The sequence below is a fragment of the Notolepis coatsorum genome (assembly GCF_963971535.1).
Source record: "Notolepis coatsorum genome assembly, chromosome: 6".
In the NCBI taxonomy this organism is placed as follows: domain Eukaryota; kingdom Metazoa; phylum Chordata; class Actinopteri; order Aulopiformes; family Paralepididae; genus Notolepis; species Notolepis coatsorum.
Window position 1 is genome coordinate 100,080,981 of NC_140170.1, and position 7,510 is coordinate 100,088,490.

A 7,510-nucleotide genomic window follows, 5' to 3' on the forward strand; every position below is an offset into this window, starting at 1 on the left:
TTGATTGATTGTTTGATTGTTTGATTGACAGCCCGACTGACTGACTGACAGTCCGACTGACAGTCTGACTGACTGACTGACAAACTTGAAATGCAGTAATACTATTATATCGATCAGGTGGGAATATATTGTATTGATCAGGTTAGTAGATATTGTACCGATCAGGTATTATAGATCATGTGCATGCAATAAACTAAAAAAAAAACAATTTTGACTGTTTCTCATTCATGTACTGTGCATAATCTGCTCCTGTGTTGTAGACACTGTGTTGCTCTGTACCTACCTGTTTTCCAATTTATTCGTCCATACATGATAAACACATTCATAAAGTAATAATATCTTGTATTGATAATATATCAATTAGTTTCACTTGGAAATACTACTACCTTATCAACCACCATGCCTGGCGCTAACGAACAAGTAAGTTATAACTACTGGTGTAGGTCCAGAAAACATTATTATAAAATACAGAATACTTTACAATGCAGAAAACTTGAAACTTTGATGAAATGAAGACATTTTTATTTCACAATATGTTCAATAAACTGGGTGACAGTCATCAGTACCAACCATTGTTGCTGTGCATTAGACACATATGCTGGTAACATTCACAGTATAAAATTATGGTAATTTACCAAGACAATACCTTATAAAAAGTGAACAATGGCTGATGATAACCAACCATTGTTTCAGTGCATTTAGAAGTTTGCTGGTAACATTCACAGTATAGGATTATGGTAATTTACCAAGACAATACCTTGTAAAAAGTGAACACTAGATGATAACCAACCATTGTTTCAGTGCATTTAGAAGTTTGCTGGTAACATTCACAGTATAGGATTATGGTAATTTACCAAGACAATACCTTATAAAAAGTGAACACTGGCTGATGATAACCAACCATTGTTTCAGTGCATTTAGAAGTTTGCTGGTAACATTCACAGTATAGGATTATGGTAATTTACCAAGACAATACCTTATAAAAAGTTAACACTGGCTGATGATAACCAACCATTGTTTCAGTGCATTTAGAAGTTTGCTGGTAACATTCACAGTATAGGATTATGGTAATTTACCAAGACAATACCTTATAAAAAGTGAACACTAGATGATAACCAACCATTGTTTCAGTGCATTTAGAAGTTTGTACAGGCACGTCACATGATCAACTACAGGGCATATCTTACTTGGTCTCTCGCATCGATGACTGCATTGTCCATTGATAAATGGATGAAGCGCCAGATGATCTGTGGACCAAAAAATATCCAATAGATGCTTCCAAAGTATATAAATAAGAGGCCAATGGACTGCATTAGAAAAGTGTGGTATGTTACCTACAGTATATACTTTTATAAACTGGGTGACTGTCAGCAACCATTGGTTCTGTGCAAACGGTAAAAATGAGGGGGGAAAAAGATAAATAAAAAATAAACTATATACACACACAATGCAAATGATGAATGGAGTCGACACAGCTAGATCGCTAACATAATGTCTCATCTGCAAGTGGTCCAAACATGCCTATGCAATATCGACAACCGTGGCCCAAATACATGTGTTCAACGCATTTATCTTGTACAGAAAACAGTGCAACTACCCATACACTATACTATACTATACTATACTATACTATACTATACTATACTATACTATACTATACTATACTATACTATACTATACTACTCTCAGCTAGCTATACTATGTACCGGTACACATGGTTCTGTCTGTATCACACAATGATGGATTATTTAGAAGTAATCTGTACTTCTGTGTGCCGGATTATTTAGAAGTAGTCTGTACTTCTGTATGACAACTAATAAAGAAACTATTTAGAGAAATCCCTCTTTGTGTGGTACAGAGTGAAGCATTTGTCATGATGCAGGGGGACTTTGCACGATGTGCAAAAATATCTGGTCTCACTCCTGAGGCCACACCTACTGCAGACCCGACATTTCCTACACGGTAGCTTTTGCTTGGGGGTGGCTTTGTATGCAACCATTACATGCTTCCCAAAGCCACCCACTAATCTGCTCTGCGGGTCCCCCGGTGGGGCCCTAGGGTCGCGCTGCCCGTCATGCCCCACCTGCTCAGCCCCTGCCTCCTCCTCCTCACCCCCACCCCCTGCCTCTGCCTCCTCCTCCTCCTCCTCTGTCACCCCGGGAATCTTCAACTCCTGACCCCCTGTGTAGGTCCGCGCCACAGCCCTGGTGAACCGGAAGAGGTTGTAATAATACCCTTGTGGGTGCCTGATTTTGTACAAGACAAAAGCGTTGAACATACATATTTGGATCAGATACATCACAAACTTTTTGGTCCACTTTCCAGTCTTACGTGCAGCCGGATAGTACGAGATATTCTGATCCAACTGGTCGACGCCGTTCATGAATTTATTATAACACATGATGGTTGACGGCTTGAGCATCTCCACCCTCACCGCTTTGCCCTTCTTCTGCTTCTGCCACACTCTTGCCATTTCCATGGTGTCCTCGTGGAAGTTGGTGATGGTCTTCACGATCCTTTTATCGCGCCATGCCACGATCATGACCTGCTTATTGTTGACAGCAATGCGCTCCCCCACACCGATGTCAGCTTTGGTCAGGTTCTTTATGATCGCTGGCTCCCCCTGGTGCTTCCTGAGGGTACCACAGACGTCGGTCCTCAACTGTCGGAGCCTGGCGGACATATTTACACTGTTGTAGAAATTATCCATAAACAACGTATAACCGGCGCCAGACAAACGTCCAAGCAGACCGACGACCGTGTCCCCCAGGTTCGCACCATCCCGGCAATATGGCTTGAATGCGAAGCAATATCCTGTGCGTGATTCGCACAGGAAGTACGACTTGATGCCATACCGGGTTGGCTTGTTGGGGTTGTAGACACGGAAAGTCAGGCGGCCTCGCCATGCCATCATCCCCTCGTCAATGGCGAGCTCACGTTCGGGCTGGTACAGTTCCTTGCACCTCATGTTGACATGGTCGACTACAGGGCGTACCTTACACAGTTTGTCTCTAACATCTAGGGATGTGTTGTCCGCAAAGTGGAGGAATCGCCAGATCAACTCATACCGGTTGCGTGGCATGGTGGCTGAGTAGTATGGTGTGAACATCATATCATCAGTGGTCCACATCATGTCCACGCGAGGCTTCCAAAGGACACTGCTCAGGAAATTGAGTCCAAGGAACTTCTTCAGCTCCTTCAATGTGAGGGCCGTCCAATTCAGTGCCCTGCTACTGGTTAGCGTGGGGTCCAGCCGGGCAATGCACTGATCAGCGTAGAGGTTGGTCTGGGCAACAATGGCATTGAGAAAATCATCTGTCAGGAACAGATCTAGCCATTTTGCAGGCCGGTACGAATTCAGTGCTGCGCCGTCCTGGAGCAACCCCGGTTGGGCTGTGAATGGGATCCTATGAGGCACCCAGCCCTCACGAGACCATGCATTCTCCTGGTCCTGACGGCTCGCAGACCTGCTCTTCACTCCTCCGCGTCGTACGCCACGACCTGTCAATTATACAAATATACTATAACACCCCTACTGTAGACAAACATTCATATGCCACGTAGTTACAAACTGTGTGTGAGTGAATGAGTGAGTGTGTGTGTGGTTCAGATGTCAGAGCTGGACGTGGTGTGGGGGTCAGAGGTCAGAGCTGGAAGTGGTGTGCAGAGTGAGGCCAACTTACCGCGCTTAGATGTGCGTTTCCGCCCTGCAACGGGTTCCGGCATGTCCCGACTAGCATCAAGTTCTAGAATCACATGATGTAATACATTACACTAGGGCAACGTATTGTCATTTTATTTACATGATATATATATATATATATATATATATATATATATATATATATATATATATATATATATATATATATATATATATATATATATATATATATATATATATATATATAGCATTATGTGTTATATTTTATGTACAATCACCTGCAGGAGTAGACTGTGATGCTATGTCGTTGCCAGTCTCTGTGTCACTCTCTGCGAGTCTGCGCCAGAATCTGAATTGGATTAAATTCAGTAAGTAAGTAAGTCTCATAAAACACAATAGTATACATTTACATACATGAATGTAGTTAGTACATACCCAAGTATGTGGGTGTACCACCGCCGGACTCGGTGTCGGATCCTGTAATGCACACAAAATAAATCAGCGGCCATTGTACATCAAAGCCGGTCACTCCTCCCCCATATGAACTCCCCAGCACATGTGGTGGTGAAAAGGCGGCCTATATGCATCTCCAAATAATGTAGCTGTATCGATTTGAACCTGCATGAATAAAATAATGACAATATAATCTCCAAATAAAAGAACTTGCAGATCATTGTGAATCAAGGCCTGTATCTCACACACACACACACACACACACACACACACACACACACACACACACACACACACACACACACACACACACACACACACACACACACACACACACACACACACACACACACACACACACACACACACACACACACACACACACACACACACACACACACACACACACACACACACACACACACACACACATCAAAGCCATTGTACATCAAAGCCGGTCACTCCTCCCCCATATGAACTCCCCAGCACATGTGGTGGTGAAAATGAGGCCTATATGCATCTCCAAATAATGTAGCTGTATCGATTTGAACCTGCATGAATAAAATAATGACAATATAATCTCCAAATAAAAGAACTTGCAGATCATTGTGAATCAAGGCCTGTATCACACACCACACACACACACACACACACACACACACACACACACACACACACACACACACACACACACACACACACACACACACACACACACATCAAAGCCATTGTACATCAAAGCCGGTCACTCCTCCCCCATATGAACTCCCCAGCACATGTGGTGGTGAAAAGAAGGCCTATGCATCTCCAAATAATGTAGCTGTATCGATTTGAACATGCATGTAAATACACAATATTCACATTGCATTCGTCAAAATGACTTACCCGTCTCCCCTCGACCACCACCACCACCATGTCCCCCGTCATGGCCCTCGTTGTGAGATGAATCAGATTCATGGTATCTCCGACCAAGATCAAGGTCCTCGTCAGATGACTCCCGATCTATAATCAATACATACCGGCGTTGGTTGGCGAACTAGCGTTACATATTCACAGTATACAATGAATCAATTAGCGTTAGGTAAATCATCATCAAATATACACGTTTCACACACACAATCACATCTACACGACCTTACCTGGTGGTTTCCAATCGGTGCTGCCGTCAGATTCATGCACAGTTGAATCGCTGTCCGATGAGGCTGAAGAAGATATCAGCACAGCCACCTTCCTCTTCCTCGAACTGCGACGGGGAGATACGCTCCCGGTACCGGGGCGAGACACGCCGCTGGGCCCAGCGACGGTCTCACGGCTCTCCCCGGTCGGAGCTACCAACGGACCGGTCGTTGGTGCTGCTGCTGCTGCAACGGGTCCGAATGCCAGCTTGGTTTGAACAAACCGATCCGCCATCGGCCTGTCCCCTCGCCTACCTACACTACGTCTCCTCATACTGAACTAATAATCTAAATGGAATAACTAACTGATCAAACTACTATTACTACTACTAAAATATACTAACTAGACTACACACTAATCCCTCACAATAGTACTACTAGTTAGCACGACTAAGTACTTCTAAAGCACAGCTGAAACCTTACAATTATTCTGATACTACCACTATACTGTATAAAACTATAAATACGACTATAGGCTGATCTCAATGCAAATATCTCTCTCTCAATCTCTCTCTCTATCTCTCTATCCATCTCTCTCTATCTCTCTCCCCAACAAAACCTTGTTGATTCTGGGACGGCGTAAACTTTTATACCTGTGGTCAGGTATGCTGGCCAATCAAATGTCAGCTTCATTGTAGGCTGCAATATCGTTATATTGGGGTACAGTGTTAGAAAATAGGGGGACACTGCCACCTAGTGTAATTTGAGAGGAAATGCAGTTTCCGGTTCAAACTCAATGCCAAAAGCTCTGCGGTGAAGTTCAGACTGGGAAAATGGAAAAAAGATGTAAACAGATCAAAGACGTGTTAAGGCGTCTTCGGCAGAATGAGCATGGCGGGCAATGACGAGTTTCTGCGTTTTTGGCGATTAAAGTGTTAATTTAACCAGCTGTGATATGAAACTAGTGTAGCGTAGTGTTACATATCCACCAATGGTAACAACAAAATGTTTACCAGATATACGTATGTATAGAAAATCTAGTGATACAAATTAAATACGTTTTTCACAAATAAAACAGTCTCTGCATGCCTGATTGAACCTTTGATGTAGTAATTCCTTCAATTTGTACCCCCCCCCTGCAGATATATTATTTGTATTATTATTGACAAAAATAATTTACTCTTTTTGTAAACCCAAAGAATGCCCAAAGTTTTTATACCCAAATGAGAATACTTGTGTATTATACCATGGTATGCGCCTGATAACCAGACACTTAGGCTATTTGATCATTGTTATAATTATTATAATTATAACATATAACATTATATTATAATGGGGGAAATTATTATAATGCCCCCCCCCCCCCCTACCCACCCCCCCCCCCCTCCAATGTACAGCCCCCCCCCCCCCCCCCCCAGGGCCCCCACCCACCCAACCCCACCCCACCTACCCAACCTCCTCCAATGTACAGTTTCTACATCAAATGTATATACACTCTTTTTCTGGACACTTTTTGTATTACAAACAAACAGTACTGTATTTGCAAATCTGGTATGTCATAAATGTATAGATGTAGCAGTACTGTCTCTCTGTATGTCGTGTGTGTCATATATGTTATGATGAATTGAAAATGGGGGACCCTGATGTAAACAAGACGAAAGTATTTCTCTGGTCTGCATCCCCTTAACAATTGTATGTATTGAGCTGTACTGTACCCATTCTGCAATCTGTTAATACACTTTTCATTCAATCAATTCAATCAATCAATCAGTTCTGAATCAGTAAATGTTGGCTATACTGCTCCACAGAAATCCCTCTCACATTAGAATTGTATGGAGAAGCTCCAGATTTTACATTTTGATGATTGTGTTGACATCACAGTTCATTTAAATTGAGGGAAACTGCCCTTTAATCAAAACAGGCTGCTAATTTATTTTGTTGAATCACACATGTTGACAGGGACCATGTCGGCGCTGTCCATTACCTGGGGTGCTGAACATGTGCTTTATCATTACGGGGATGAGTAAACTCTGCATTTCAAAGTTAAGGACAAAATGCAAAGAGCACACTTCAGATGTGTGTGATATCATAGACAGTTCAAATTAAATTAACAGTATACAAGTGGTACTTTGAGAAGTGGCACTTTCGAGCACTCAAGAGCGTGGTACTGCGCCCCCGTCCTTCTCCCCCGCATCCGATGCCTCAATTCTTCAACAGACGCTACGTCACATTTTTATGGTAACTTCTGTACGAGGAGGCCGAATTACGTCGTGGGCGC